Below are 24,214 nucleotides of genomic sequence, written 5' to 3'. Positions count from 1 at the left end.
TAACATCCTCCTCACATTTCACCCTGCCACCCAGCTTAGTATCATCAGCAAATTTGCTAATGTTATTACTAATACCATCTTCTATATCATTAATATATATTGTAAAAAGCTGCAGTCCCAGCACTGATCCCTGCAGTACCCCACTGGTCACTGCCTGCCATTCCGAAATGGAGCCGTTTATCACTACTCTTTGTTTCCTGTCAGCCAATCAACTTTCAATCCAAGTTAGTAGTTTGCCCCCAATGCCATGCGCCCTAATTTTGCTCACTCACCTCCTATGTGGGATTTTACCAAAAGCTTTCTGAAAGTCCAGGTACACTACGTCTACTGGATCTCCCTCGTCCATCTTCAGGGTCACATCCTCAAAAAATTCCAGAAAATTAATCAAGCATGATTTCCCATTCATAAGTCCATGCTGACTCTGACCTATCCTTTTGCTACTATCAGATGTGTTGTAATTTCATCCTAATCGTAGGGGATTTTAATTTTCCTAGACTGGGACTGCCAGAGCGTTAAGGGCTTCGATGAGGTGGAATTTGTTAAGTGTGTCCAGGAAAGTTTCCTCCAGCAGTATATAGAGGATCCTACTTGGGAAGGAGCAAAACTTGACCGACTCTTGGGCAATAGGACAGGACAGATGACAGTGGGGGACCACTTTGTGCCCAGTGACCATAGTTCTATTAATTTTAAAATAGTTTTGGAGAGGGACAAAACTGGTCCACAGCTTCAAGTTCTAAACTGGGGCAAGGCAAATTTTGATGGAATTAGAAGGAGCTCGCAGGGGTTGATTGGAATAGTTTGTTTGCAGGCAATGGGACCTCCAGCAAGTGGGAGGCCTTTAAAAGTGAGATACCTAGAGTTCAAGGTCTATATGTTCCTATGAGGGTGAAGGGCAAGGTTGACAGGAATAGGGAGCCATGGATGATGAGAGATATTAAGGCTTTGACCAGAATAAAGGAGGTGTGGCTCAGGTATAGGCAGCTGGGGTCAAGGGAATCTCTGGAGGTATATACAGGGAATACGGGAGTTTACTGAAGAAGGTAGTCAGGAGGGCGAAAAGGGGGCACAATTTGCCTTGGCTGAGAAGATTAGGGTGAATCCAGAGGTTCTTTAAGTATATTAAAGGAAAAATAATATCTAGAGAGAGAATTGGACCCTCAAAGACCAAAGTGGACATGTATGTATAGAACCGCAGGAGATGGGCAAGGTCGTCAATGAATATTTCACCTCTGTGTTTACTGTGGAGAAATACGTGAAGACTTGGGAATTTGGGAAAGTTAGTGGTGATATTTTGGGGACATTCCATATCACAGTAGAGGGGGTGTTGAATGTATTAGAACATATGAATGTGGATAAATCTCTTGGTCTTGACCAGATATATCCAAGGACACTGCAAGAGGCTAAAGAAGAAATTGTGGGGGACATGGCTGATATTTTTGGACCATCGATAGCCAGAGGTGAGGTCCTAGAAGACTGGAGGGTAGCGAATGTTGTGCCATTATTCAGGAAAGGCTACAACGAAAAATCTGGGAACTATCGACCAGTAAGCTTAAAATCTGTGGCAGATAAGTTACATGAGAAGATTCTGAGGGATAAGATATACATGCATTTGGAAAGACAGGGTTTGATCAGGAATAGTCAGCATGGCTTTGTGTGTGGGAGATCATGCCTCACAAATTTGTTAGAGCTCTTTGATAAAATGATCAGAAAGGTTGACAAGGGCAGGAAAAGTAGTCTATATGGGTTTCAGTAAGGCCTTTTGATAAGGTTCCACATGGTTGGCTGCTCAGGAAGGTTAGATCTCATGGAATCTAGGAGGAACTGGCAAACTGGATATACAATTAGCTTCATGGTAGGAATCTATCAATCTATTGAAAAGGAGATGGTGCTGAAGACAAACCAAATGGCTGGAATAACATGTCAGGTATAACCTCTGCAAGACATGCCAGATCATCAACATGGATACGACCATCACACATGGGAACACCACCCACCACATACACAGTAGACATCCATGTGACTCGGCCAATGTTGTCTACCTCATACACTGCAGGCAAGGATGCCCCGAGGCATGGTATATTGGTGAGACCATGCAGATGCTACGACAACGACACCGTGAAACAATCACCAGACAGGGATGTTCCCTCCCAGTTGGGGAACAGGTCAGCAGATCCAGGACATTCAGCCTCCGATCTTCAGGTAAGCATCCTCCAAGGCAGATACACAACAACGCCAAATTGCTGAGCAGAAGCTGATAGCCAAGCTCCATACTCATAAAGATGACCTCAACCATGATCTTGGATTCATGTCGTGCTACATGTAACCCCCCACCATATGTTACTGTATCTTTAAAATCTTCGTTACTGTCCTGTTTTGACTCCATCACCTTCATAACTTGTTCTGATCTCTCTACCTTAATTCGTTTGTACAGTTTTGGATTACTTGTTAATTTGGTTAGACTCATACCTGTCATGTTATTCCAGCCATTTGGTTTCTCTCCAGCACCATCTTCAGTTTAGAACGAGACCATTCAGAGTAGATGTCAGGGACACCTTTGATAATCTGGAACTCCTATCCAAAGGGAGGGTCAATTGGAATTTTTATAAAGTGATTATAAGGTTTTCTATTAGGTAAGGGTTATGAAACCAAGCTGGCAAGATGGAGTTTAAGATCCAGACCAGTGTTGATTTAATTTGATGGTAGCTGAGATTTGTGCAGCTGTTTACAGATCTTCTTGCATTCTCTGCCAAAAGATGGGTCTGAGCCAGTGCGTTGTAACCTTCATCACCAACAGAGGCCACAGGTCCTAAATCCATCCAAGCCGGAACAGGAAATGAACTCAGTGCTGGTAGCATCAATATGATCAACACCAGCTATCCAAGCCAGTCACAGATGCTCTAACAACATACACGTTTATGAGCATGTTGTAGTCTGGAGCAGTGGGTACTGACAGTGGAGGGTCCAGCTTTCTTTCCATCACATGGCTGACCAGGAAATCTCACCCGCTTCTGCCATTTGCCAGTGGTGTCTGTTGAAAAGACTTACAGGATGGCCATGTTCTGAGGGCACCTTCCTTGGCCATTAAGATCTGTAAATGCAGTATACTTGGATTTCCAAAAGGTATTTGATAATGCATGGCTACCGCTTAGTGCTAGGTTAGTGCTTATATTGTTGGGGAGAAAATTGGTATGGTTAGAGAATTGGCTAAGAGAAAACAGAATGAGGATAAAGGGGTTGTTTTCAGGGTGACAAATTGTAATCAGTAGAATGTCATAATGATCCTTCTGGGTCCTCAACTATTTACAACATATTGGTAGTGTGGATGAAAGAAATGGGTGTATTCTTACTAGATTTGCTGCTAATATAAAAATCAGTCAGACAGCACATTGTGGATGTAAATGGATACCAAGGATGTGTGGGAGTCAGACTGGTTTGTGGCTTGGAGGGAAATTTGCAAGTAGTGGTGTTCCCATGCATCTACTACCCTTGACCCCAGAACTCCTGCCTCAGTGGCAGGGACATTACCTACAGCAGCACAAGATCGCCTTATGTGGTCTGGTGTCAGATTTTGTTTGTTAACACTGCTGTTTTTACTTCCATATTCATTCATGCAATGTCAGCGTTGATACAAGGTGGATTTATCATCTACCTTTGATCGTCCGTGTTCAATTTGTGTTGTATTTATTGCTGATTGGTTGCCTTTTGATACCTGTCCAGGTTATTGATAGCTTTCCATTTAGACAATGGTGTATTTGGACTAATCAATACATTAACAGGACAGTTGAATCAATCACTGTCTTTTGCATTGCCTTCAATTTGCGACGTGGCCTTCAATATTATTGTTATTTATTCTTGGGAAATGGACATCACTGACAATGACAGCATTTATAGTCCAATCCAAACTGCCAGTGATGTTACTTCCTGATCCTCTGCAGGTCATGTGGTACAAATGCCCTCACAATGCTTTCCCAGGATTTTGACCCAGTGACAATGAAGGAACGGCAAGGTCATTGAATCACTGACAGTTAAAACATAAAAAGAGACTGTTCAAGCCACCGTGTCTGGGCTGGCACTTTGAAACAGCAGTCCTGCTTAGTCCTGTACTCTTCACTTCTGCAACACGGCAAGTTCCTCATCCTCAAATACCTGCTCAGCTCCCTTCATTAAATTTATTCATGAAATAAGCTACATCCGCCTTTTCAGCTGCAGCATTTTTCATTCATTCACGGGATGAGAGCATCACTGGCTAGGCTGGCATTTATTGCCCAGAGAACAGGTAAGAGTCAACCACATTGCTGTGGGTCTGGAGTCACATGCAGCCAGACCAGGTAAGGATGGTTGTTTCCTTTAGTGAACCAGATGGGTTTTTCCCAACAATAAGCAATAGATTCATCGTCATCATTAGACTCTTAATTCCAGCTTTTTATTGAATCCAAATTCCACCATCTACTACGGCAGGATTCAAACCCAGGTCCCCAGAACATCGCCTGAGCGTCTGGATTAACAGTCCAACAATAATACCACTCAACCATCATCTCTAGTTCCCAAACACTCTGAGCGAAAAGGTTACACAACATCATTTGCCAAAGATTTTGTACCCTCTGGCCTCTGCTCATGGATCCAAACAGCAGAGGGATTAATAATTCTCCATTAGCCTTTCTCATCACCTTGAAAACCTCCACTGTAAACACTGAATGTCTTTTATTCCAAAGAGAGCAGGGTAAACATTTCTCACCTTACCGCCCAACAGAATTCCTCATCCCTGTCAACATCCTAACAAGTCTCTTCTCCACCCCTTTTTAAAGAGTTTATCAATTTCTTGAAGTGTCATGCCCAGAATTGTCCACAATACTCCAGCAGAGTATTATTTTATACTCAATTCTAGCCTATCTCTTTGCTTTCCTAATGTATGTCTCTGTTGGTGAACATAAGTCACCATACTGTTTTTATAACTGATTTATCAAATTGCCCTGCCACTGTTAACACTTCAGGTAAATGGATGCCAAGGATGCGTGGGAGTCAGGATGATGAGTGGCCTGGAGGGGGATTTGCAGGCGGTGGTGTTCCCATGCATCTGCAGCCCTGGTCCTTGAAGGTGGAAGTGGTCACAGGTTTGGAAGGTGCTGTCTAAAGAGTCTTGGTGAGTTGCTGCAGCGCATCTTATGGATGGTAGACGCTGCTGCTAGAGGGTGTCAGTGGTGGAGGGAATTGATGGGCAACTTATCAAGTATATTGCTGTGTCCTGAAGGATGTGACATCGGTGGACGTTGTACAGACAAATACATGAAACAGTGATGTTGATACTAGGACTGGATAATCTAGGTACCTACATATTGATAAATCTCATTGAAAATCCTCACCTCCACTTCTGCTAAACATGTAGAAACAAAATGGCTTGCCAAGGGGTGGCAGTCTGAAGGGGAGACCTTTGTTCTGTGTGCTTGCTCAAACATATATTTCTGCAAGGTCTTTCCGACAGCCTTTAGTAAAACAATTTAAAGCATATACATCAACTGGATGGCAAGCCAAAGAGAAAACCAGATGATGGTGATGTATTCCATGACACACTTGCACTCTTATCCCTCCCTTTAATGGGAATACCAGGGAATGTGACCACAGTAAAAATTTTGAAAATATTCCAAGTATGTCACTTTACACCAATGTTTCCAGAAGAGATTGTTTGCCAATGCTCTGATATGTTAATCATTATGTCGGTCCCACTCAGGCCAGGATTGCTGCTGGAGTCTAACACACAGGTTGAGTGGCAAATGGAATTTAGAAGTGATTATCTGGTTGCTTCCAAGACAGGATGGAAACCATTACCTGCACTGTTCTGGTTTCCTTCAATGCCTGAGATTGAATAAGAATCTTATATGTTTGTATAACTGTGAAATTGCGCAATGTTCTGTATTGAACTGAATCAGATGGTAGTGATCAAGGAACATTAGCCTTATGGAGCCCAAACTTCGATAGCACACCTAGCGATCCAATGTGATTGTGTCAACAATTTATTCTGGGCCCATCGTGATTAGTATTCAACTTGATGGATTTAGTTGGAAATATATCTAGCTGGGGTCGGGTTAACCACGTAGACACTTCTTTGTTTGTGAAGCCAAGTAAGGTAGCATAGGGAGCAACAGGCATTTTAAATTCTGGGATGAGAAGGTATCGGTCATGATGAAATCCTGGTACTGGTCCCTCTCATATGGACATATTGAGAAGCCTCAATATTGATTAAAGAAGGATAGAAAACTACATGCAAGCTGCCAGAAGAACTCAAGAGCTGAGAAAAAATGCTGCTGCTTGATTCCCTGTTGTCTTACCTCCTTCCTCACTTCGACAGAAGCCAAAATATCTCACTTCTTCAACATAAGCCTCTCGTTAAAACCGTCCTTCTCTCCTTCACTTCCAATGCAGGTGACTGCTGCTGGGACGCTGTTGCCCAAGCGATGACTGTGTGAAAATGAAGATACTGATTGTCTTCCTCATCTACTCCTTCCCTATAATCTTTAAGCATTCGATTGAGTATCTGGTCAGTGGAGACAGAGTTTAACTGGACTGCGCAATAGGATTGTGACTGCATTATGGGTTGGTGCCAGCACTCTGTTACACAGGTCGGGGTCATTCCCCTCCAGAACTTGAGAACAAAACAAACTATGAATGATACACACTGGACTTTGGATATTTCAAAAGTGAGCTCCAGTACGATCAGTGCATTCATTTAAAGTGTTACTTTGAGTTAGAGTCAGAGACTTCAGAGGTGTAATAGTTATAGAAAATACAGCTATTTGTATCCAATCACCCTCCCATCCCCTAACATTCTCTCCCACTGAGCAGCCAACATTCTCACAGCTAGCACCATCACCCACGCTACCATCACCACCCACTTGGTACCCCTCACCCACTTGGCACCCAAACCCCATCCACCTCCAATGTGGCCTGTCCCCACCCAGCTGACATCCTATCCCCTTACTACATACTTTACATACTTACCATATCTCAGTAGCTGTCAAAGTGAATCAGGGACTTTTATACATGCAATATGGAAGACACTGCCACACACACTGACATTCAGTAGCACCAGTGTGCACTATCTACAAGATATACCACATAGGTTCACCAAGGCTCCTCAGACAGCAAGTTGCAAACCCACAGCCACTTCTATTTTGAAGGACAAGAGCAGCAAATACATAGGAATGCCACCACCTGCAATTTCCCTGCCAGGCTACTTATCATACTGACTTGATAACATACTAACCTTCCTTCACTCTTGGTGGGTCAAAATCCTAGAATTCCCTCCCTAACAGCATTATGGATGTACCTACCTCAAATGGACTGCAGCAGTTCAGGGAGGCTGCTCACCACCAGCTGGGAGAAAGTGAGGATTGCAAATGCTGGAGATCAGAGTCAAAATGTGTGGCACTGGAAAAGCACAGCCAGTCAGGCAGCATCGGAGGGGCAGGAGAGTCAATGTTTCGAGCATGAGCTCTTCATCAGGAATGTGGGACAGGCCCAAGGGAGCTGAAAGATGAATGGGATGGGAGGTGGGGCTGGGGGGGAAGGTAGCTGAAAATGCGATAGGTAGATGAAAGCGTGGGTGATTATGCTAGGTCAGAGAGGAGGGTGGAGTGGATAAGTGGGAAGGAAGATGGACAGGTAGGACAGATCAAGAGGGCAGTGTCAAGTTGGGAGTTTGGATCTGGGATAAGGTAGGGGGAGGGGAGATGAGGAAACTGGTGAAATCAACATTGATGCCGTGTGATTGGGGGGTCCCAAGGGGGAAGATGAGGCATTCTTACTCCAGGTGTCAGGTGGCTAGAATCTGGCAGTGGAGGAGGCCCAGGACTTGCATGTCCTTGGTGGAGTGGGAGGAGGAGTTGAAGTGGTCAGCCACATGGCGGTGGAGTTGTTTAGTGCGTGTGTCCCAGAGATGTTCCTAGAAACGTTCCATAAGTTGGTGTCCTGTCTCCCCAGTGTAGAGGAGACCACATTGGGAGCAATGGACACAGTAGATTACATGTGTGGAGATGCAGGAAAATCTCTGCTGGATATTGAAGGATCCTTCGGGCCTTGGATGGGTGTAAGGGGGCAGTGAGGTGCGGTGGCAAGGAAAGGTGCCATGAATGGAGGGTGGGTTGTTGGGTAGCATGGCCTAACGAGGGAGTCACGGAGGGAATGGTCTCTGTGAAATGCTGATATGGGTGTGGTGGGAAGTATACCTGTAATGCTGGGGTCTGCGGAAGATGAACTGTGCCATGTACCTGACGAAGAGACAGGCAGAGCTGGGGCTCATGCAGGTGCCCATGGTTCCCCCTTTGGTCTGGAGGAAGTGGGAGGATTCGAAGGAGAAATTGTTGAGGGTGAGGACCAGTTAAGCCAATCAAATGAGTGTGTCAGTGGAGAGAGGAAGAAATGGAGCCCTTCATCATGGTGTATGGACGTGTACAGGGAATGGATGTCTATGGTAAAGATGAGGCACTGGGGGCTGGGGAATTGAAAGTCCTGGAGGACATGGAGGGCGTGAGTGGTGTCTCGAATGTATGTGGGGAGATGCTGGACCAAGGGGGATGGGGCGGTGTCAAAGTACTCAGAGATAAGTTCGGTGGGGCAGGTGCAGGCTGAGATGATAGGTCAACTGAGGCAGTCAGGTTTGTAAATTTTAGGTAGGAGGTAGAACCAGGCAGTGTGGGGTTCCCAGATTATGAGGTTGAAGGCTGTTGGTGAGAGATCTCCTGAGGTGATGAGGTTGTGGATGGTCTGGGAGATGTGGGGTCGTGGTCAAGGGGGCAATGGGAGGAGGTGTTCACAAGTTGGGCGGTGTAGAGGTCTGTGCACCACACTACCATGGCATCCCCCTTGTGCACTGGTTTGATAGTGAGGTTGGGGTTGGAGCAGAGGGAGTGGAGGGCTGCGCATTGTGAGGGTGAGAGGTTGGAGTGAGTGAGGGGAGTGGACAAGTTGAGCCGGTCAATGTCATGGCAGCAGTTGGAGATGAAGGGATCGAGGGTGAGTAACAGCCAGCACAGCATGTCCAGGTGGATGCGGTGTGTTGGAGTGGGAGAAGGAGTCCTCGGAGGGTGGGTGGGAGTACCAAAGGAAAAAGTAAGCACAGAGGCGGAAGTGGCAGTAGAAAAGTTTGATGTGGAGGGAAGGTCTTACGAGGAAGGTCTGAGGGACTTGAGGGTATTTTCATTAGAGAGAAGAAGGTTGAGAGATATAAGATAATCAGAGAGTTAGATAGGATGGACAGTGGGAGTCTTTTTCCTAAGATGGCAATAGCTAGCACAAGAGGACATACTTTTAAATTGAGGGGTGATAGATATAGGACAGATGTCAGAGGTAGTTTCTTTACTCAGAGAGTTGTAGGGGCGTGGAACACACTGCCTGCAACAGTAGTACACTTGCCACCTTTAAAGGCATTTAAATGGTCATTGGACAGAATGGAATAGTGTAGGTTAGATGGGCTTCAGATTGGTTTCACAGGTCGGTGCAACATCGAGGGCTGAAAGGCCTATACTGTGCTGTAATGTTTTATGTTTTATGCGTGTTGAATTCATTAATCAGGGAGCATAGTGGGATGAAGGTGAGGCCTTTACTGAGGACTGATCATTCATCCTCAGTGAGGGGGAGGTCTGGAGGGATGGTAAAAACAAAGCAGGGCTGGGAGCTAGGACCTGGTGTGAGGATGGAGATGGGAGTGGGGGTGGAGACTGTCTCTAGAGTGGGTATGGTTATGGTATTGTGTATGACCAACAGATGTGACGCATACCGTGGGGATCTGGGGGTGTGTGGAAGCAGTGTATTCGATGGCATCTCTGGGGGCGGAAGTGATATTCTGCGTGACTTTTGTGATGTCTTCGGCAGTGGCTGCGTGTTTGTTGACGGTGTTCTGGTGAGTGATGTCACCAGAAAAAAGTGGCTGAGGCAGCGGCATATATGGAGGCGGAAGTAACGTGCCGGGTAGACTTTGCGGTGGTTTCAGCAGCGGTGGTTCTTGCGGGGGTCGCGGAGACAGTTGTCTTGGTGGCAATCGCGAATGTGGTACAGTCAGCGGTGGCTGCGGTTTGTAGGGTGGCGGGGGCGGAAGTGACGTCATCATTTGCCACAGTGGTAGTGGCTGCAGCGGCCGCAAGGCTAATGGCATCTGAGCGGTTCCAGAGGCCGGGAGAAGGTTCTGGGACGATCAAGGAATATCGAGTTTGGAGGTACGTACATGAACGTTTAGCGTACTTATATTCCTTGACGTTTGATATGTTGGCGAAAAAGCATTTGTTGAGTGTGTGGATTCCTTCTCAATGGCAATTACAAATGGGCATTACGTGCTGGCCCAGCCAGCCATAACCATACCCCATGAGGGGATAAGGACAACATGAAAATTATTGAGATCATTTGAAATCTGATCTTCTTGGGTTTGTATTCATGAGTCCAAGATGAAAAACTTTGGCTACATCTCTTTTCAATAACACTCAAGTTCTGTACTACCAAGCAACTGTTTGCAGAGTCGTTAGTTCCTTTTGAACCTGGTTAAACAATCACTTGATGGAAGATAGAAAAAACAATTCTTTTATATTCATGAACAAAAACCATTCATTAGAAGAAATGTCTCCTGACAATCTGCCTGATCAATGTAACAGACTTTTAAAATGTTAACTTATCAAGTCCCTGCATGTAGGCAGCAACATTACAGCCCAGTCAAATAGAACAGACCAGCAGATAGCTGGCAGATAATAACCCCATTCCATGTGTCAAGCTCAACAGTGTAAATGAAAACTTCATAGTATGGAAAGGTCTAACCAGAGAGAGATTGGCTCTCATAACTGCCTCATGAATTCAATTCCAGGCTGACACTCAGTGGCAGCACAGCTGATGATGCTATCTTTCAGCTGGAACATTAAACCTCTGCTCTCTCAAGAGGATGTAAACTATCTCATGGCAGTACAGAAAGAGGTGCAGTGGCATTCTCCTTGGAGTCCTGGTCAAATCTATTCCTCAACCAACATCGAGAACCAGATGATCTAGTTACAACCTGGATTCTGTTTGTGGAACCTTGTTCTGCATCAATTGGCTGCAGTATATCCTGCATTACAAATAATTACACATCAAAATCACTTCATTGTCTGTGAAGCACCGTGGGACGTCTGAGGTTGTGAAAGGTGCCATATAAATGTTTCTGTTGGGTGCGCTATCCAGGTAAATGCAATCCAAGAAGAGTGCCCTCTCTGTTTTCAGCACTTTGTTGCAGCCATTCCTCTACAGATTGCTGATACTATATTATCTTACAGACATAAATAGTTTAGTGTAACTTTTGTCATGCCTTTGCAAAACAGCTAACCACTTTAAAACAATTCAGTATCGTGGCTGGTCTGTTAAGTGACTGCTTCACCACTAACATATAAATTATATTGTAATTTAATCCTATTCTTTGTGTTTGCTGCCCCTGTACAGTCATGTTTTTGCACATCAGAAGCCTTCATTTGTACTTAACTGTGCCACATAATCTAAGGCAGGTTTTGTTAGTGTTGCCACTGGTGTTGTTATTTACCAGAAGCAATGATTACCATTTTTGAGGTTTGAATCCTTTTGAACAGATGGAATATTGACCACGTGATGATGTTCTATTATTGTGTAGATTTTCACATTAAGACGTATTCAGTACAGGTGTCAACTCCCCAGCAAAAGTAATGCAACAGACTCCCAGATTGCAGCTACTTTACAATGATGTTATGACTGAGGTGGAAGGAGTGCACTCTTTTTCTCTCGTCTCCTGCTGGATGGACCACAACATAAATTTTAAAACATTTTATCCAATTTCCAATATGGCCAATCATCTGCTTTCTCCAAATTAGATTTAGAATGAAAAGGTTCATCAAATAGATTTATTATGAAATCTCATCCAATAAATCTCATCCACTGGTTAATGCATGTAATTTGTAACATGAAAATATGAATGCTTGCCCCTCTAAGTAAATCTACAACAAAAAATCCAGGCATCTCTACAATCCTTTAAGCTTAAATCCTCAAATAAATATTTTTAAAATTAAGTAGTTTTGCAACACTGCAGTGCATATAACAGAGTTTAATTCTCTCCATAGGTGCTGCTAGACCAGCTGAATTTCTCCAGCAATTTCTCTTTTTGTTTCAGATGTCTAGCACCTGTAGCTGTTTGTTTTATTTTGGTTTTTAATGGTTATTTGTTGTGCTCTGGAGTGGTTGATGTGGTGATAGAAACAATGCTGACAGACAACATAAAGTAAAGCTTAAAACTCTGAAGAGGGTGCAAGAGAAGAGGACCTGGCTCAATATGTGGATGCATCATTGAAGGTGGCAGAATATTTTAAGAGAGTGTTCAATAAGGCATACAGGATCCTGGGCTTTATCAACAGGCCCACAGTATTTAAAAGCAAATAACTTGCATTAAACTTCCTAAAGACATTGGTTTGCCTCAGCTGGAATGTCCAGCTCTGGGTGCCACACATTTTGAAAACTGTGATGGCTTTGGAATAGTTCCCCAGGATGTGGAATTTCAATTATATGGATAAATGGGAGAAGGTGGTACTGCTTTCCTCAGAGAAGACACAGCTGAAAGGAGATTTGATGGAAGTATTCAAAATAGTGAGGTTGCCAGTGGAGATATAGAGAGAAACTGTTCCATTGGTGCAAGGATGGAGAATCAGTTGGCACAGACTTAAAGTAATTGGAAAAAGAAAGAATGGCCACAAGAGGAAAAATATTTTCAGTTCTCTAATTTCATCTTCTCCTGCTCCCTTATGTATTTATGAATACCATCCTTTGAAATGTCACATCTCAATAAGCACTCCAGTTAGTGTGGCAATATACTGAACTGCTTTCATTTATGGACTCTCCAGCATATTCGAATATCAAAGTGATGCAACATTAAACTTTGAATTATATTTATGGCATTACTCCAGAGAGAGCCCATCAAGTGCTCTGTTGATAATGTGCAAGGATCATATACATCCAAAAGGATCAAAGTGCAGATGAAATGCACAATGGACCTTAATATGGGCCACATCTGGCTATATTAATTAATCCCTATACAATCACTGAGTATTGTCCAATGTTTAATTGAACACTGCTCCCCAAGCACAGCACAGTAGGACCCTAATCCATTTTTGTCTAACTGCACACAAACTAGCAGTTGGTCAGATGTGGGCTGAATTAGATCAAGATGTGATTAGATTTTCTCTTTTGTACTTCTCTTGGAACTGACTGTCTTTTGCTCGTTAGCTAGTTAAGTACCTTGTAAAACGAAGCCACATAATTACTTTAATTTTATCATGCACAGTCCAGTTTGCCTTTGATTTTCTTCCCGTTCCCCTTTTTCAAGATACAATATCAGACAAAACTCAAATTTCTATAATTTTTAATGTCATTGCTATTGGCTAAGAGACACACATTAATACCCACAGATGAAACCAGACTTGTACTGAATGTTAAATTCATTTACTCTTGTTGTACCTGATGCTCAAAAGCCTTTCTTTCTCCCCAAGTGTCTTGTGGACACTGACAAATTGTCTGCTCTTCTCTTTTACAATTCTATTACTGACCTAGGGCTAGAATTGATGCTGGTAGATACCACTAATGTCGAACAGTGATATTGTAAAAAATGAGTGAAAAGATTTGCCCAATCAGATGTACAATTTGCTGTCGCTGTTTGTTTTTGACAATATATGACAAGAGTTCCCGGGAGTCACCACAGGTCATGCAGCTAAATTGTATATAAATATGAAATATAGATCAAAAACTGAGCTTTGTGAAAACAAGGAACATCAGATTCAAGTCCAGTACAAGTCACTGGGGGTGAAAAAGTGCCACACAAATTGAACCTGGGCACTTTTACACAAGTGATTTCTGCCAAACACTGTGAAATCACAGAGAGTGAAGCCCTGTGGTCAAAAGCTTCCAATTAAGGGTTCCAAAGAAGATTCATATTGGATTTGAAAAGTTAATTCTGTTTTTCTCTCCACAGACACTGCCAAACCTGCTGAGTTCCTGCAGCACATTCTGTGTTTACTTCCAATTAATTGCTGCCTGATCGCCTCCAGCCTTCCTACGAGAAGAAAATGTCGATCTTTCTTCAGTCAGACTAGAGACATTGCTTTGTTTCCAATTAAGCTTCAGCTAAAAGTAACGTACCTCCTTACACACCGCCCCCCCCCCATCTTCTTTATTCAACAATAACAACTTGCATTTATATAGCATCTTTGATATGATTAAACATCCTATGGTGCTTCACAGGAGCATTATCAAGCTCAAGGTTACTACAAGCCACATAACATGACATTAGGGCAGATGCCTAAATACTTGGTCATTCAATTAAGTCTTAGGACTGTCTTAAAGAAGGAGAGGCAGGTGGAGAGACAAAAAGTTGTAAGGAGGAAATTTCAAAGATGAGGACCAAAGCAGCTGAAAAACACTGCCTCTACTTTAAAAAAGATTTAAAATTGGATATTGCAGAACCACTGCAACAATTTGATTTCAGATAGTCAACATGGTTTCGTCAAGGGCAGGTCATGTCTCGCAAACCTCATTGAGTTTTTTGAGAAAGTGACCAAGCATGTAGATGAGGGTAGTGCAGTTGACGTGGTATACATGGACTTCAGTAAAGCCTTTGATAAGGTTCCACATGGTAGGCTGTTGGAGAAAATGCAAAGGTATGAGATTGAAGTGATTTAGCAGTTTGGATTAGAAATTTGCTTTTGGTAAGAAGGTAGCGAGTGGTGGTTGATGGAAAATATTCAGCCTGGAGTCCGGTAAATAGTTGTGTGCCACAAGGATCTGTTTTGGGACCACTGTATTTGTCATTCTTATAAATGACTTGGACACAGGCATAGGTGGATGGGTTACTAAGTTTGCAGATGACACTAAAGTCGGTGGAGTGCTGGACAGTGTGGAAGAATGTTGCAGGTTGCAGGGGGACTTGGATAAACTGCAGAATTGGGCTGAGAGGTGGCAAATAGAGTTCAATGCAGATAAATGTGAGGTGATTCACTTTGGGAAGAATAACAGGAAGGCAGAATACTGGGTCAATGGAAAGATTCTTGGCAGTGTGGATGTGCAGACGGGTCTTGGAGTCCATGTACATAGATCCCTGAAAGTTGCCACCCAAGTTGAAAGCGCTGTTAAGAAGGCATACGGTGTGTTAAGTTTTATTGGTAGAGGGATTGAGTTCCAGAGCCGTAATGTCGTGCTGCAACTATACAAAACGCTAGTGCGGCTGCACTTCGAATATTGTGTACATTTCTGTTCGCCCTATTACAGGAAGGATGTGGAAGCATTGGAAAAGGTGCAGAGGAGACTTACCCATCTGGAGGGAAGGTCTTATGAGGAAAGGCTTGGGTCTGTACTCATTGGAAAGAAGAAGGCTCAGGGGGGATTTGATAGAGACGTACAAGATGATTTCAGGATTAGAAATGGTAGATAGTGAAAGTCTTTTTCCTAGGATGATGACGTCAGCTTGTACGAGGGGACATAGCTACAAATTGAGGAGTGATAGATTTAAGACAGATGTCAGAGGCAGATTCTTTACTCAGAGAGTGGTATAGGTGTGGAATGCCCTGCCTGCCAATGTAGTTAACTCAGCCACATTAGGGGCATTTAAACAGTCCTTGGATAAGCACATGGATGATGATGGCATAGGGTTGGGGGGCTGGGCTTAGATTAGTTCACAGTTCGGCGCAACATCGAGGGCAGAAGGGCCTGTTCTGCGTTGTATTGTTTTATGTTCTATGTTCTATAGGATTGTTGTGTGCAGATGGAGGCCATTTGGCCTATTGTTCCTGTCTGTGATATGCCAGAAATGGAGCAGTGTTCATTTAAACATTGGACAATACTCAGTGATTGTAAAGGGATTAATTCATATAGCCAGATGTGATCCATTGTGCATTTCATCTGCACTTTGATCCTTTTGGATGTATATGATCCTTGCACATTATCAACTGAGCATAGGGCTGTGGGGCTGCCCGAAGTTACAGAGATAGGGAGGATTAAGAATATGAAGAAATTATAAAACAATATTTCTTTTATTCAATTATCAGATGTCTGCATCTCTGGCCTGACCAGCTTGTATTGCCCACCCCGACTTGCCCTTGAGACGGTGGTGGTGGGATGCCTTCTTGAATCACTGCAGTCCATTTAGAGTAGGCAGACCCACAATGCCATTCAGAGAACTTTAAAATCAAGGCCATCAAAGTAAATAACAATTAAAATCTGTCTACCATGCAGTTCAATTTGAAATTGCTGTACTGTAATTGAGGTGCTCTTTACATTGCTTTGATGGTGAGTTGACACTTGTACTAAATAAATCTTAATGTGAAAACAATTGCAATGATAGAACATTGCACATTCAATAAAAACAGTCCACCAATTCAATTGGAGCCCAACCTCAAAGTGTTAGTTTTGCTTCTGGTATAATACAGCACCATTGCAGTAACAACACTAGGCAAAAACCTGATTCAGATTATGTGGCAGAGTTAATTAATAATGAGGGATTCTATTATTAAAACAAATGACTGTACACGGACAGCAAATAGAAAGAAAGGGATTAAATTACAACATAATTCGTGTGTTTAGTGATGAAACACTCACTTCACAGACCAGCCACTGGTTTTTTTAAAGCAATTAGCTGCATTGTAAAGGCTTTACGAAAGTTACACTAAATTACTAATGTCACTAAGATAATACAGTATCAACAATCAGTTCGTGAATGACTGCAGACAGGGAGCTGCAAACAAAGAGACAGTTCTTGGATTCTGTTTGCCTGGGTAATGCACCCTACAAAGACAGAATAGAAGTACATTTATATAGCATCTTTCACAACCTTACATATCCCAAAGTGCTTCACAGCCAATCAACTGGTTTTAAAGTGTAATCATTATTGTAATGCAAGACACACTGCAACCAATTCATGTACAGCATAGTTCAAAGTACAAATGGCAATAAAATAATGATTAAACAATTTGGCTCTAGGTATTGGTCAAGGGACAAATGTTCGTCAGGACACAGGGGAGAATGTCGCTGCGTTTCTGTCAATATTACCATGGGATCTTGGTTTCAAAATTCAACAGCCTCTGAAAATAGACACAGAGAGAGCACAATGTAGGGTTAACACTCCCCCATTCTTTCCGATTTAGACAGTACACTAACTTAACTGTCTGTTAAATGAATCTTGCATAGCCTAAAGCCAAACTGTACTGCAAAGACGGAGGTGCATTCTGAATGCAGCAACCGCTGAAACTAAATGCTCTGCAGGGAGGAATTCAATGAGCTTACACAAGAATTGTAGAGTCATAGAGTTACAGAGCTGTACAGCATGGAAACAGACCCTTCAGTCCAACTCATCCATGCCAATCAGATATCCCAAATTAATCTAGTTCCATTTGCCAGCAATTGGCCCATGTCCCTCTAAACCCTTTCTATTCATATACCCATCCAGATACCTTTTAAATTCTTTAATTTTACCGGCCTCCATCACTTAGTCTGGTAGCTCACACACCACCTTCTGTGTGATAAAGTTGCCCTTAGGTCCCTTTTGTATCTTTCTCCTCTCACCCTAAACCTATGCCCTCTAGTTCTGGACTCCCCCATGTCTATTTACCCTATCCATGGCCCTCATGATTTTATAAACCTCTATAAGGTCACCCCTCAGCCTCTGATGCTCCAGGAAAACACCCCCAGCTTATTTATTCTCTCCCTGTAGCTTAAACCCTCCAACCCTGGCAACGTCCTTGCAAATATTTTCTGAACCCTTTCAAGTGTCACAACATCCTTCCTATAGGTGGGAATTGCACACAATATTCCAAAAGTGGCCTAACCAATGTCTTGTACAGCTGCAAAATGACCTCCCAACTCCTGTACTCAATGCTCTGACCAATAAAGGAAAGCATATCAAACACTGTCTTCACTATCCTATCTGCCTGCGACTCCACTTTCAAGGAACAATGAGCCTGTATTCCAAGGTCTCTTTATTCAGCAACACTCTCCAGGACCTTACCATTAAGCATACAAGTCCTTCCCTGATAATCCTTTTCAAAATGCAGCACCTCACATTTATCTAAATTAAACTCCAAGTGTCACTCCTCAGTCCATTGGCCCATCTGATCAAGATCCCGTTGTAATTTGAGGTAACATTCTTCACTGTCCACTACACCTCCAATTTTGGTGTCATCTACAAACTTACTAACTATACCTCCTATGTTCACATCCAAATCATTCATAGAAATGATGAAACGTAGTGGATCCAGCACCGATCCTTGTGGCACTCCACTGATCACTGTTGAGTTTAATGAAAACATCTTTGAATGCTGTGCCCTATCAACTGAACCATTAGCCTCACACACGAGCTACAACTCCTTTTCACTCAGTCTGCCAACGTTCTCCATCAATCATCATGCACGCCTCACATTCATGGCTTCATCTCAGCCTCTCAAATACATAGCACGCAGTAAGTCTCACATCCACTCTAGGAGAAAGTGAGGACTGCAGATGCTGGAGATCAGAGCTGAAAATGTGTTGCTGGAAAAGCGCAGCAGGTCAGGCAGCATCCAAGGAACAGGGGAATCGACGTTTCGGGCATAAGCCCTGAAGAAGGGCTTATGCCCGAAACGTCGATTCTCATGTTCCTTGGATGCTGCCTGACCTGCTGCGCTTTTCCAGCAACACATTTTCAGCTCACATCCACTCTACTCAGCTTGGACACACTGTTAGGTGAAAGTGAGGACTGCAGATGCTGGAGATCAGAGTCAAGATTAGATTGGCGCTGGAAAAGCACAGCAGGCGAGGCAGCATCCGAGGAGCAGGAAAATCGACATTTCGGGCAGGAGCCCTTCATCAGGAATGTCTTGGACACATTGTTAGTTATTCAATCATGATAGCCACACTTCACGCGCTCTCATTAGACAAGGTAACACACATGCACAGGCAGCAGGGAGTAATCCGGCAGGAACAGATACAGATAAATGCTCTCACCCCCAACAAGAATATCAATATCTGAGACACCACCCTTTGGCAGTGACAATAAACCTGCAGTTCACCACTAGGATTGTAGCATTTGTATCTCCATCACTGCCACTCCAGACTGCTGCCTCTCATGATGAGATGGTACAGTCTGAAGCCCAGCAAGAACATCTGCCCTACTGAAAGATAGCACTCGTTCACGAACAAAGCTGATGCTGTCACGGATTGCGGGGTGGGGGGGGAGGCGGATGTAACACTACATGGGAGCTTTCAGATCACCAAAGGTACAGGAAAGAGAGAGAATGAGGGAATGTGCAACAGTGAATAGTTGACTTTGTGTGGAATATTGGATGGTTTGTTTGATAAAGTGGTTTGGAATGTTTGTTTTGTGGAAGCTATTATTTCAGCATCTTGGCTGAAAGGATGTTTGTGATGGCAAGCGACAGTGAGAAGTGAAGGTAGGGAGCTGTGACAGACTAGTACATGCGAATCACACTCACCGGTATTACAGTTGGATGGGCCAGTTAATAACAGTCCAGCTGAAGAGAGAACGTGTTGGTGACTCCTTCCTTTTTGTACTCCTCTTTTTCCATTTCCCTGTTATGGTGCTTGTGCCAAGGTCCATGCCCTCAATGTGGCAACACCTATGAGTTATAGCACTCACAAAATCTGTTGGGTTCTGCAGGATTCCTGCAGAGCAGTCCAGAGAATTGCTGAGGCACCCCGATGGTCTGCTCCATGGCATTCCATGTGGCAGCTTGGCTCTTATTGCACAAACACTGCCATGTGTGGGTGGATTCCATAGCAAAAGCCTGAACTAGGTGCTCAGTGGACAGTCCTTATCATCCAGTCGGGACCCTGGGTCTGTCACTGTGGTTCAAGTGCCAATGCTGGCCAACATCACTGAAAACAAAAAAAATCTGGACACTGGGCTGGATGTGTGTAAACTGGCTGCCCCTTCCCCAATGTTTACAACCCTTTGGTACTTGATTAGCTGTAAAGTGCTTGAGGATGTTCTGGGGTTGTGCAAGGCAGCTACGTAAATGTATGAAGTAAAACAAAGAAGCTGGAGACCTGAAATGAAAACGCAACAGAAACTCAGCAGGTCTGGCAGCATTGGTGGAGAGAAAAACAGAGTTAACATTCCGAGACTGAGAAGACTCTTCTTTGCTGGATGCGAAACGTTAACTCTGTTCTTCTCTCCACAGATGCTGCCAGACCATTTGAGTTTCTTCAGCGACATAAGTGCAAATCTGCCTTTTATTTCTTGTCTGGGAATCAGATAGGTATTCATCTACGGCTCCAGCCTTACATAAAGAATAGCTGTGCTGGACCCACACAAAAATCTTTCAGCTCATTTCTTTCCTGCAGTCCAAGGTTTACTGGTTTCCTGTTGGGCTCTGGCCAACCCATAACCATTCCACAGCTATGAAAATTAGGGCCATTGTTCAGGAACCTCTGGCTGACATCATTTCTTGTAATAGTACCAACTGGAAGAAGATCTTATAGTTTTATATCAACAACAACATGGTGACTGTGCCCTACCATGCAATGTGTTTTTCTCATATTTCAATTATCTGTCAGCTTGCTTTTGCCAGTTTCATTACACACGAAGTAATTGGAAAGGGTTCCAACAAATGCACATCAATTCAGTCTCGTTGCATTCCCTGTTATATTGTTTCAGTTGACAGACTTCGGCCCGGGAGCTAATGACTGTCCCAGACATACCATAAAGCTCTGATAAAATTCTGACAACAAGCTGTCATTTTGTCTTGTGGAATTGATGAGTTGATTCATATTTTAGACAACTATCTGTATTTTCATGAAAAGTGTGATGCTGAAAAAGCACTGCAGGTCAGGCAGCATCTAAGGAACAGGAGAGTCAACATTTCAGGCACAAACCCTTCATCAAACTTTTCAACTGATGCTCCAGCATCTGCAGTCCTCACTTTTTCCTAGTCCCTATATTCACATCAAGTTGGGTAACTTATTAACAATTGGATTGCCACATATATTAATGCAGGATGTAAGTTTGCTCACTGAGCTGGAAGGTTCGTTTTCAGACGTTTCATCACCATAATAGGTAACATCATCAGCCTCATTCCTGATGAAGGGCTTTTGCCCAAGACATTGATTTTCCTGCTCCTTGGATGTTGCCCGACCTGCTGTGCTTTTCCAGCACTACACTCTCGATTCTGATCTCCAGCATCTGCAGTCCTCACTTTTGCCTAACATCATCAGTGAGTCCTAAACCTAAACACATAAATAAAAAGCAGGCCATACCACCAGTGCTTCACCGGATGCTCACTGATGATGTTACCTAGCATGGTGACAAAATGTATGAAAATGAATCTTCCAGCTCAGTGAGCAAACCTACATCCAGAACCTCAACCTGAGCTACAAATCGTCTCAAAACTCACTAATATATTAATGCTCTCCTGCTTGGCCTTCCACTTTCCAGCCCTTGTATACATTAGTTCATCTGACAGTGCAGTACTCTCCAATACTATACTGGTGTGTCAGCATGGTTTTGTGGTCAATTTTTCTGGCGATCCCCCTAAGAACATTAAAATCAGGAGCAGGAGTAGACCATGAAGCCCCTTGAGCCTGCTTTGCCATTCAATATGATTGCAATTGATTTTTTAGCCTTAGCTCCACTCGCCCTCAATTGCTTGAGAGGGCAAGTCCCCGCTTATCCCAACTTTATAGGTGGTCCATAATAGAACATCAACAAACGTTTTGGATAGAGAATTCAACCAGATTCCAACCCTTTGAGTAAAGAGATTTGTCCTCATTTCAGTAATAAATGATTATCCCCTGTATTAAGACAGATGCCACTGTGTTCCAGATTTCCTAGTCATAGAGTCATCCACAAGGAAGCAGACCCTTTGGTCCAACCAGTCCATGCTGACCATAATCCCAAACTAAACTAGTCCCACCTGCCTGGTCCTGGCCAATATCTCTCCAAACCTTTCCTATTCGTGCATTTTTCTAAGTGTCTTTTAAATGTTCCAACTGTGCCCACCACTTCTTCAGGAAGTTCATTCCAAACATGAAGCACCCTCTGTGTCAAAGAATTGCCCCTCATCATATCAGTTTTTAAATCTCTCTCCTTTCACCTTGAAAATATGCTCCCTACTTGTGGGCGGCACGGTGGCACAGTGGTTAGCACTGCTGCCTCACAGCGCTTGAGACCCGGGTTCAATTCCCGCCTCAGGCGACTGACTGTGTGGAGTTTGCACGTTCTGCCCGTGTCTGCGTGGGTTTCCTCCGGGTGCTCTGGTTTCCTCCCACAGTCACAAAGATGTGCAGGTCAGGTGAATTGGCCATGCTAAATTGCCCGTAGTGTTAGGTAAGGGGTCAATGTAGGGGTATGGGTGGGTTGCGCTTCGGCGGGTCGGTGTGGACTTGTTGGGCCGAAGGGCCTGTTTCCACACTGTAATCTAATCTAATCTACTCTTGAAATCCACAATTAACACTATCTATGCTCCTCATGATGTTACAAATTTCTATAAGGTCACCTCTCAACCTCCTATGCTCCAGTGAAATAAACTAGGAGAAACCACCTCCCAGTATCAACCTTGTCTCTAATCTACTATATTTAATATGCTGCAATCATCCTGCCTCTTCCCAGGCACAGCGCATTTCTCAAAGTTTGACTATTAATTAATGAATCAATATTGTTTACATTTACTATATTTCTTTACAGCAGCATTTGGGTACGTTTTCCTCTTTGCATTCCTTCTCAATCAACTGACTTGCCACTTGTGAATGAATGAAAGGGCTGCTCTCCAGTAACCAACCCTCACTCAGCTCTCTAGTTAGGATGGACTGGTAAGTCAGTGCTCCAGCAAATGGTCAAATAATCTACAAACACCTTGGATATGAAATGAAGATAAAGACTGCTGAAACAAGATATTAATTATATTTATGATATATGATCGATGGAACAATATTTATTATTATTACTAAACTACTGAGTTTGGATTTTCATGGAGTTAGAACATCTCCAGAGTCATGTAGAAATGGCAGATATGTCCCTAACCCAGGGAGAGCAGACAGGCAGGAAGCTGGAAGGACACAGCAAGCCAGGCAGCATCAGGAGGTGAACCTCAGGATGCAGTCCTTCCAGGTGAGACACAGGTTCACCTGCATCTCTTCCAACTGTTTACTGCATCAGGTGCTCCTGATGTGGTCTTCTCTACATCAGGGAGACCAAATGTAAACTTAGGGAATGGTTCACTGAGCATCACAGCTGGGCCCAGAGGGCCGACCGGAACTCCCAGTCACTGCCCATTTTAATTCCCCCAACCACTTCCTTTCCAACATGACCATCCTTGGTTTCCTCCATTGCCAAAACAAACCACAGCTCCTATTGGAGGAACAACACCTTGTCTTCTCCCTGGGCACCCTACAGTCTAGAGGACTCAACATTGAGTTCTCCAACTTCAAATAACCTCCTTCCCCATCCCCGAACTCCCTTCCCAGCCCCTTCCACTCCCTCCCACTGTTCCCTGCCACCAACCAGATTCATTCCTCCTATTGACCGACCTGGTTGTACCCTCTGCCTGTCTTCACCTATCCCCACTTCACTATCCTGCCCCCACCCCTTTATCTGCAGCTCCCCCCAAACCCACCCCGAATCCTGAAGAAGGTTTACACCCGAAACATTGACTTCTCCACCTCCCGATGCTGCCTGACCTGCAGTGTTCTTCCAGCCTCCTGCCGGTCTACTTTGGATTCCAGCATCTGTCCCTAACCCAGGAATACCAGCTCTATTCCTGATATCCCCAATTCTTAGCTGGTGCAGGATAAGGGTGCAGATACTAAGCCCATACATTGCATCCCTGACCATCATGGGGAAAAGCATTTGTCAGCCCTCCCTACAATTTTCCTGAGTCAGGCCAGCTCCTCAAGGACTGAGGAGTTCTGAACTACTGTCAGGATTCAGGAAGCTTTTGAAACTTCTGTTTTTTTTTATAGATATTTTTATTAGAAATTTAACATTTTTACAAGTTTACAAAAATAAACAAAACTCTCAGATATAAACATTGATATACAATTAGCTCAAATATACAATAGCCAAAATTTGACAAAAAAAAACAAAACAACAAAAAAAAACCGAAAAGAAAAAAAAACAAACAAATAAAACTCAACTATCTACTAATCTAACCTACAACTAACCAGGGTATATATTTAAGTCTCTTACATGCTCGGAATGTGTTAACATCAAATGTAA

The 24,214-nt window shown here is 43.5% G+C and overlaps 1 protein-coding gene across 2 annotated transcripts in view; it reads right to left on the bottom strand.

Moving 5' to 3' along the window:
- Positions 1–6,569, bottom strand: part of LOC122551410 (putative methyltransferase DDB_G0268948) — a 67,355-nt gene extending 60,786 nt beyond the window's left edge. For both annotated transcript variants that reach the window (XM_043693253.1, XM_043693254.1), the window contains exon 1: positions 6,324–6,569. The gene's annotated coding sequence lies outside the window, so the exon portion shown is untranslated. The remainder of the gene's footprint in view (positions 1–6,323) is intronic.
- Between the last annotated feature and the right edge of the window lie 17,645 nt (positions 6,570–24,214).

Source organism: Chiloscyllium plagiosum, chromosome 7 (genome assembly GCF_004010195.1).
Source record: "Chiloscyllium plagiosum isolate BGI_BamShark_2017 chromosome 7, ASM401019v2, whole genome shotgun sequence".
In the NCBI taxonomy this organism is placed as follows: Eukaryota; Metazoa; Chordata; class Chondrichthyes; order Orectolobiformes; family Hemiscylliidae; genus Chiloscyllium; species Chiloscyllium plagiosum.
The sequence above is the reverse complement of the archived record's forward strand: the minus strand, read 5'-3'. Positions and strand labels throughout refer to the sequence as shown.